A 9,588-nucleotide genomic window follows, 5' to 3' on the forward strand; every position below is an offset into this window, starting at 1 on the left:
CTTGCTCAGCAGGAAGCCTGCTTCTCCCTCTACCTGCCCCTCCCCACCTGCTTGTGCACAAGTGCGCTCTTTCTCACTCTCTCTCTGACAAATAAACAAATAAAATCTTTTTAAAAGAGAATCAAATAACTGTTTCAGAAAGGGTAGACGTGGGGTTGTGCAGAAAATACTCTAACTGTAAAAGAAAAGGTGTGAATTTGAGGCCAGATACTGATGTTTATTAGCTTAGTAAACTCACACAGGCGTTCAGTTTCATTTGTTCTCTTTTCTCCTATGTGAAATGGTGATTTAAATACTGGCTCAACCAACTTCATAGATTAGTTTTTAAGATCCAATGGGACATAATTTATCTGAGAGTGTCCAATGGGGCATAATTTATGTGAAAGAGCTTTGTACACTTGAAAGTTGTAAAGTGGTAGCCAGAATTACTTTTTCATTACGTATGGTATAGTAGGGTATGGTATGGCATGGTGTGGTATGGTATGGTTATCTTCACAATGCCTGACACATAGTCGGCTCTCAATAAATACTTGATCAAAGAATGGATGAATAAATTATTTACTGATCAGCAAATCAAAGCGAGTAGTTCTTTTCATTTAAGATCCCCATGCAATCTTTCTGAGATAAGCCCCTGCTATTTCAATTTTTATTTTTCCTGACCAGAGGACAAATAACTTATCTGGCTCTTCATTTCTCCTCACTGAAAGGCTCTCATAGGAGGAATATGTTGACTTCTGTCAAATATTACCTCTCTTCACACATTCTGCTCTTGTAAGCTAACATTCTTTCCTTTTAAAAATTTTGCTAGTCAGTATAGAGGTAGCTTTGTCTACTTTAACAAGTACTTCTAGCTAATATAAATCTCAATTTCAAAAGTTCTTAGGAGGGGCGCCTGGGTGGCTCAGTGGGTTAAAGCCTCTGCCTTCGGCTCAGGTCATGATCCCAGGGTCCTGGGATCGAGCCCCGCATCGGGCTCTCTGCTCAGCGGGTAGCCTGCTTCCTCCTCTCTCTCTGCCTGCTTCTCTGTGATCTCTGTCTGTCAAATAAATAAATAAAATCTTTAAAAAAAAAGTTCTTAGGAGTTAACTGTTAATACAAATTTTTCAAAATCAATAAAAATATAGTGTTTAAGTGTCTTGACTCTGGATTCTAGATTGCCATGTTCTTCACAACTGCCAATTGGTAGTTGTATGACCTTGGCTAAAGTATTTAACCTCTGTTTCTTAGTTTCTTCAACTCTAAACTTGGGGAAAATAATAATAATAATATCTACTCGATCAAGTTGTCATGATGTTAAAATTAAATAATACCTACAAAAAACCTTAAAATCCTGTCAGACTCATAGTAAAGGCTCAAAAAAATGACAACTGCTATCATCAAATAAAGTAGAAAAGCTTTAAACAACTACTACTTCCATTACTTTCTTAAGATTTCCTACTATACTAACTTGAATCTTTAAACCAATAGTCTCTTCTGTTTCCCTCTCTGTGTATTTCTGCTTCCCTCTTTGTGCTTCTCTCTCTCTTTCTTTCTCTCTCTCTCTCTCTCTCTGTCTGACTGTCTTTCTCTGTGGTAATATGGTAGAATGGAATTTTACACTAACTAGAAAGAGTCTTTGAAAAACAGACAGACCTGTGTTTTAATCCCGACTTTACTGTGTTGTCTGACATTGGGAGTGATATTTAACTTCTTTAAACCTCAGTCATTCCATCCTTAAAATGGGGATAATACCATATCTCATAGGGGTGCCTGGGTGGCTCAGTTGGTTAAGCACCTGCCTTTGGCTCAGATCATGATCCCAGGGTCCTGGGGTTGAGTCCCATCTTGAGCTCCCTGCTCAGCAGGGAGTATGCCTCTCCCTCTCTCTGCCACTTCTCCTGCTTGTGTTCTCTCTCACTACTTCTTTCTCTTTGTGAAATACATAAATCAATCATAAAAAAATTTTTTTTATACTTTAAAAATACATTTCATAGAAGTGTGCTGAGGATTAATGGTATTTTTATTTTTAAAAAAACATGTTTTAAATAAGTTCCCTACTAGGTGGCACATAGTAAATGCTCAAAAATGGCAACCATCGATATTAAATACAATTTTAAACCATCTTCTGATAGCTTATTCCTGGTAGTATCTCAGTGCACATTTATTACACATTACATATTAAGGAAACAATTGATCTGGAGAGGAAAATGGGTATGGCAAAATAATTTGAGGCAATTCCCTCTGCGTTATCCATCAAATAAAAATTAGTGCCACCTCAACCCATGGAATGGGAGAAGATATTTGCAAATGACAGTACAGACAAAAGGTTGATATCCAGGATCTATAAAGAACACCTCAAACTCAACACACACAAAACAGATAATCATATAAAAAAATGGGCAGAAGATATGAACAGACACTTCTCCAATGAAGACATACAAATGGCTATCAGACACATGAAAAATTGTTCATCATCACTAGCCATCAGGGAGATTCAAATGAAAACCATATTGAGATACCACCTTACGCCAGTTAGAATGGCCAAAATTAGCAAGACAGGAAACAGCATGTGTTGGAGAGGATGTGGAGAAAGGGGAACCCTCTTACACTGTTGGTGGGAATGCAAGTTGGTGCAGCCACTTTGGAGAACAGTGTGGAGATTCCTCAAGAAATTAAAAATAGAGCTTCCCTATGACCTTCCCATTGCACTACTGGGTATTTGCCCCAAAGATACAGATGTAGTGAAAAGAAGGGCCATCTGTACCCCAATGTTTATAGCAGCAATGGCCACGGTCGCCAAACTGTGGAAAGAACCAAGATGCCCTTCAACGGATGAATGGATAAGGAAGATGTGGTCCATATACACTATGGAGTATTATGCCTTCATCAGAAAGGATGGATACCCAACTTTTGTAGCAACATGGACGGGACTGGAAGAGATTATGCTGAGTGAAATAAGTCAAGCAGAGAGAGTCAATTATCATATGGTTTCACTTATTTGTGGAGCATAACAAATAGCATGGAGGACATGGGGAGTTAGGAGAAGGGAGTTGGGGGAAATTGGAAGGGGAGGTGAACAATGAGAGACTATAGACTCTGAAAAAACAATCTGAAGGGTTTGAAGATGTGGGGGGTTGAGAGGTTGGGGGAACCAGGTGGTGGGTATTAGAGAGGGCACAGATTGCATGGAGCACTGGGTGTGGTACAAAAACAATGAATACTGTTATGCTGAAAATAAATTAAAAAAAAATGAAAAAAAATTAGTGCCACCTGCATATTGGACTAATTTGATCATATTTAGGTAGATGTTGTGGTCGGTTTAATTGGTAGGAGATTTGAACATATAATAAGCATACTTATCACAATGAAATTAAAACAGAAGAATTTGGATATTCCATTTTAAGCTCACTATGATGTGAAGTATTAATTTAGCAAGTTGTTTATTAAACTCAAAAAAATTCTAAGTGTTGAATTGGTGTCTGGTACATAGTGGTGGTGAAAATAGACATGCTTACTTTCATACTGGTTTATAAATTCTGTATTGAGCATATTTTGCTTTAATGGATCACAAGGGAAAATGAAAAGTATAGTAAAATCATTAATTTTTTAAAGATTTTATTTATTTGACAGACAGAGATCACAAGTAGGCAGAGAGGCAGGCAGAGAGAGAGGAGGAAGCAGGTTCCCTGCCAAGTAGAAAGCCTGATGTGGGGCTCGATCCCAGGACCCTGGGATCATGACCTGAGCCGAAGGCAAAGGCTTTAACCCACTGAACCACCCAGGTGCCCCCAAATCATTAATTTTTATAGTTAACTTCTGCATATACTTTTGAAAAAATGCTGTATAACTTAATATGTAATAAATGAGAAACCTTTTCCCAGCTTACAAGGGTATGATGTAATGGGATACCTGGGGGTCTCAGTCTGAAAAGTGTCTGACTTTGGCTCAGGTCATGATCTCAGGGTCCTGGGATCAAGCCCCACACGTGGAGCCCTGCATCAAGCTAAAGCCCTGCATCAAGCTAAAGCCCTGCATCAAGCTAAAAGTCTACTTTTCCCTCTGTCCCTACCCCCTACTTCTGTGCACCTCTTTCTCTTTCTGTCTCCTTTTCTCAAACAAATAAGTAAAATATTTAAAAAGAGTGTGATATGGTGATGAAGATGATAATGATAACAATAATAAACTTGTATCTTCAAAGGTTGTCTTTGGCCCACAAATATCGAAAATTGAATTTAGGATTGTTTCTTCCAGCCCTTTGAAAATGGCAGTGGAATTTTGATCAGGATAGCATTGAAAGTATAGATTGCTCTAGGCAGTATAGACATTTTAACAATGTTTATTCTTCTGATCCATGAGCTTGGAATGCTCTTTCAAACAATCCTAACATTTGTACAGAACCAGAAGAGACCCCGAATTGCTAAGGAAATGTTGAAAAAAGAAAAACAAAACTGGGGGCATCACATTGCCTGATTTCAAGCTTTACTACAAAGCTGTGATCACCAAGACAGCATAGTACTGGGACGAAAACAGACATATAGACCAGTGGAACAGAGTAGAGAGCCCAGATATGGACCCTCAACTCTATGATCAAATAATCTTAAACAAAGCAGGAATAAATATACAGTGTAAAAAAGACACTCTTTTCAATAAATGGTGCTGGGAAAATTGGACAGCTATGTATAGAAGAATGAAACTTGACCATTCTCTTACACCATATACAAATATAAACTCGAAATGGATAAAAGACCTCAATGTGAGGCAGGAATCTATCAAAATCCTAGAGGAGAACAAGGGCAGTAACTTCTTTGACATCGGCCACAGCAACTTCTTTCAAGATATGTCTCCAAAGGCAAAGGAAACGAAAGTGAAAATGAACTTTTAGGACTTCATCAAGATCAAAAACTCTGCACAGCAAAGGAAACAGTCAACAAAACAAAGAGGCAACCCACGGAATGGGAGAAGATATTTGCAAATGACAGTACAGACAAAAGGTTGATATCCAGGATCTATAAAGAACTTCTCAAACTCATACACACAAAACAGATAATCATATAAAAAAATAGGCAGAAGATATGAACAGACACTTCTCCAATGAAGACATACAAATGGTTATCAGACACATGAAAAATTGTTCATCATCACTAGCCATCAGGGAGATTCAAATGAAAACCACATTGAGATACCACCTTACACCAGTTAGAATGGCCAAAATTAGCAAGACAGGAAACAGCATGTGTTGGAGCGGATGTGGAGAAAGGGGAACCCTCTTACACTGTTGGTGGGAATGCAAGTTGGTGCAACCACTTTGGAGAACAGTGTGGAGATTTCTCAAGAAATTAAAAATAGAGCTTCCCTATGACCCTGCCATTGCACTACTGGGTATTTACCCCAAAGATACAGATGTAGTGAAAAGAAGGGCCATCTGTACCCCAATGTTTATAGCAGCAATGGCCACGGTCGCCAAACTGTGGAAAGAACCAAGATGCCCTTCAACGGATGAATGGATAAGGAAGATGTGGTCCATATACACTATGGAGTATTATGCCTCCTTCAGAAAGGATGAATACCCAACCTTTGTATCAACATTGGCAGGACTAGAAAAGATTATGCTGAGTGAAATAAGTCAAGCAGAGAGAGTCAATTATCATTTGGTTTCACTTACTTGTGGAGCAAAAGGAATAACATGGAGAACATGGGGAGATGGAGAGGAGAAGGGAGTTGGGGGAAATTGGAGGGGGAGATGAACCATGAGAGACTATGGACTCTGAGATACAAACTGAGGGTTTTGGAGGGGAGGGAGGTGAGGGATTAGGTGATCCTGCTGGTGGGTATTATGCAGGGCAAGTAATTGCATGGAGCACTGGGTGTGATGCATAAACAATGAATTTTGGAACACTGAAAAAATTAAATTTAAAAAGATGAAAATTGAATTTAATCATTTGTAACTATCATTAATAAAACTTACCATTCAGCTGAAATTCAATAACATTTGATTATCAAGAAATAATTCTCACTTAAAGATTAAATGGAAATTGTATGTTGTAAAAGACATTTTAAAGCCTATAGACCCAGGAAGTATGCTTTCTAAAAATATTAAAGCATAGAATAAAATACCAATATGGGCATTAGCTCCACTCTGCCTGCTTCACTGCCTTCCACAGATTTTCATTTAACTAAGGTTTAAACACAGGCTTTCTTTATAGTTTGTCAGAAAAAACGTAGTCTTTAGCTTTGCAACCAACATCCCATCTTTGTGTTCCATCTACACTACTACATATGTGATCCATAGTAGCAGGCAGGATGGCAGAACCCACCTGATGTCAACATGGTAGCACGACTACATTTGAATACTTTCTAACCATCAATTTGAAAATTTGATTTGAAAGTTAAAATTTTATCCAGTAAAAAGTAAATTTTAAAAGTAAAAATTTTATCCAATGTTATTTCTACTTCTAATAATTACTGTCACACATGAGCAAGGAAATACGTAAAGTATGCTGTTTCTACAATTTTTTGGTAATAATTAAAGATTGGAAACAAGTTAAATGCATATCAGTAGTAGACTGGTGAAATGAATTATTGTATGTCCACACAATAGAGTATTTTGCAGCAATTCAAAAAGAAGAATCCTACTCTATACGTGTACATCAGGAAGTATCTTCAAAATATATATTGAAGTGAAGAAAAGTAACAAGGTAGTATATGCAATATTCTTTGTATAATAAAACATTATACTTGTATAGTCATTGACATTTCAAGGAAGGTATCCAAGAGACTGTTAACATTAGTTATTTCTGGGGATTAGAAAGAAAGGTCAAAATAACTATAGTTTTTAAATTCATAGCAAAATTCTAGTTAGGCAATTTGCCTGATTGATTATAGAAATTAGGCACATGCCTAAATTCTTAGTCAATTTACTTCTAAGTCAATCTACTTCTCAACAACAGTGTAGTCAACAGATATAGAATGATCACTAAGTAAGCACTAAGGAGATATCAGTAAAAAATCAGCAGTCTGAGTACCTGAGTACCTGCTAAATACAAGTCTGGCTTCTCAACTAATTTGCTGTGTCAGGTGGATTGGTAGTAAATGCAATTTTAAATTCCTACTTAAAAATGATTCTTTACAAAAAAAAAACTGTAAAAGCTAACCACCTCTGTTAATGAAATTGCTGAAATACTGAACTGATTAACCAAAGTATTCTCTTGACATTTAAGGTGTTGTCATTATTCATAAGTCCACTACCTATTCCCACCCCTGCCACCTGATAACAAATTATAGAGCAAAACATCCAAACAGTTCAATGGAGAAAACACCCACTAAGAGATTTCTTTCATAAAGGACACCATGTTTGCTTTGTTTTGACAATAAAAGAGATGGAATACAATTCTGGAAAATGAATCATTTGTTTCAAAGGCAAAGGGGGTTGGGCAATATTGCATTGGCCACTAGATGGCCCCAATATATATTTTCCCTCTATAATAAAAACATGAAAGAAACAAGTGAAAAATAAATATTTAATGACATATGATTCTTTACCTTTTGCCTGAATACTCACATTTAGAAATTATGACTCCTTATTTACCACTTATTTAGTATATGTGTGGAGCTAGTAAAACTACTACATTTTCTCAGTAACATTTTCAGTGGTTCTGTGAAAATATTTTAGGAATTAAAAGTTTTAATGTTTAACTTCTAGGCAGCACCAACATTTCTCATTTAATTTTGTCCCTAATAACTAACAACAGCATTTTTTTTCTCTCTGAGTTTTGATTAACTGGTGATTCTCACATTCTCCACTTCTCTGCTTTAAGTAAATCTTCCCTTTTAAAAAACAATTTTGTGAATTTACATTTTTAAAAAGATTTTATTTATTTATTTGAGAGAGAGGGAACACAAGCAGGGGGAGGGGCAGAGGTAGAAGCAGTCTGAGTAGGGAGCCTGATGTGGGGTTCAACTCCAGGACCCTGGTATCATGACCGGAGCTGAAGGCTGACAGTTCACCGACTGAACTACCCAAGCTCAGCCCCTCATGAGTTTACATTTTGAGCATAAACAAATCATTTACTTACAGGTATGCATAGCTTTCTCTCATTTACCATATTGCATATATTAAAAGCCAATACATTTTTTATGTAAAAAGGACAGTTAACTTAAAATGTCAGCTGATTTATATTTCATTTAGCTCATAACCCATTTAACAATCAACTACATCTACAAAGATGCTTTCATTATTGTGCGTTTATAATGGAAATATCTGAGATTCCTAAAAATAGTAAAGAATAAGTGATTGCCTTAGTGACTAATCACCTGTAGTTTGGCAGGTTACAGAATATCAATGTGTATCACATTTCACTAATGATCATTATTACCTTGATTTCTCATTTTCTGCTTTCCCTAAAGAAAGGGCTAATCAGTTTCATGTCCTGTAAAATTTTAAATAGAAAACAAATTTAACTTCCCCTTGCAAATTATATTTTCTCCACATGTGATCCAATTCAGATATTCGAGTTAGGGTCTGTACAGTTGAAAATCCTGCCCCCAAAATCACCTGTTTAAAAATGTTCAATTCTGACTTCAAGTGTTTATGGATAATTTCCCAATTGATTGTTTCCTGAGAGCATTGGGCACTACTGAAAATATCTAACATGCTGCAGATGGCTATTCCTCGCCTTTTTTCGGCTTGGTGGTCAGGCTTGGTTCCTTCGATTAGTAATTTGAAGCAGCCATGAGATTTCAAAACCACATTGCAGCAACCCAATCAGCAGGTTTTCGACACACTCAGACCTTTCTCTTTTGTAGGGAGACAAGTGCCATATGAAGACTAAAAGAACCCTGGTTTTTGTTTCCTTGTTTTACATGGTAAGAAGCTATTAAATGTAATAAAACACAACTATGAAAATATTGTCTATGTATAGGTAAATTTGGTACTTTGTTCACATTTTCTAGCTAGTAGTTAAAAAAAAAAAAAAAAGCTCCTGAAGTCCAGTAGTCCAGTGGAGCACTGGGACACATTGTCCTCATGTCAGTTCCCAGGGTGACTTCTAGTTCCTTTGTGTATAATTGTGTTTCTGTTCTTTTTGTTCTTTTGTGCTTTTTTGTTCTTCTTCATTCCAGAGTCCTTCATTGAAAGGTTAAGGATAATATCTGCAAATAGGTGTTTCATCAGGGGAAACTTTGTATAGAGAGTCATTTGAAGGACTCCTCTTTTCGTTGAATGGCTTATCAGAAACCATTCAGAAAACACATTGCCTCAGGCAATTTCAATCTATTCAAATTCCCTGAGAACTTAAAGGTGTTAGTTTCTAAACTGTCTGTTTTTACTGTATAAGTCTTCTCAGATGGCCTTGAAGGAAAGAGATATTAAGAGAAGAAAGGAGAAGAGTTCATGACCTCCCTTCCACTTACAAAGACACATCTGAAAAATGAACTTTATATTTTTAAAGGCTGTATTTACCATTGAATTTGAAGTAAGGAATCAGAAACTCAAAGGGTAAGGATGAACTAACTATAAAATCATTTAATGCTGATTCTTCTCTATAATATCCCTATCAAGTATTTCCCTGGCCTTTGCATAATCTTGCTCAATTACTGGGAACAACTACCTTG

Source organism: Lutra lutra, chromosome X (assembly GCF_902655055.1).
Source record: "Lutra lutra chromosome X, mLutLut1.2, whole genome shotgun sequence".
In the NCBI taxonomy this organism is placed as follows: Eukaryota; Metazoa; Chordata; class Mammalia; order Carnivora; family Mustelidae; genus Lutra; species Lutra lutra.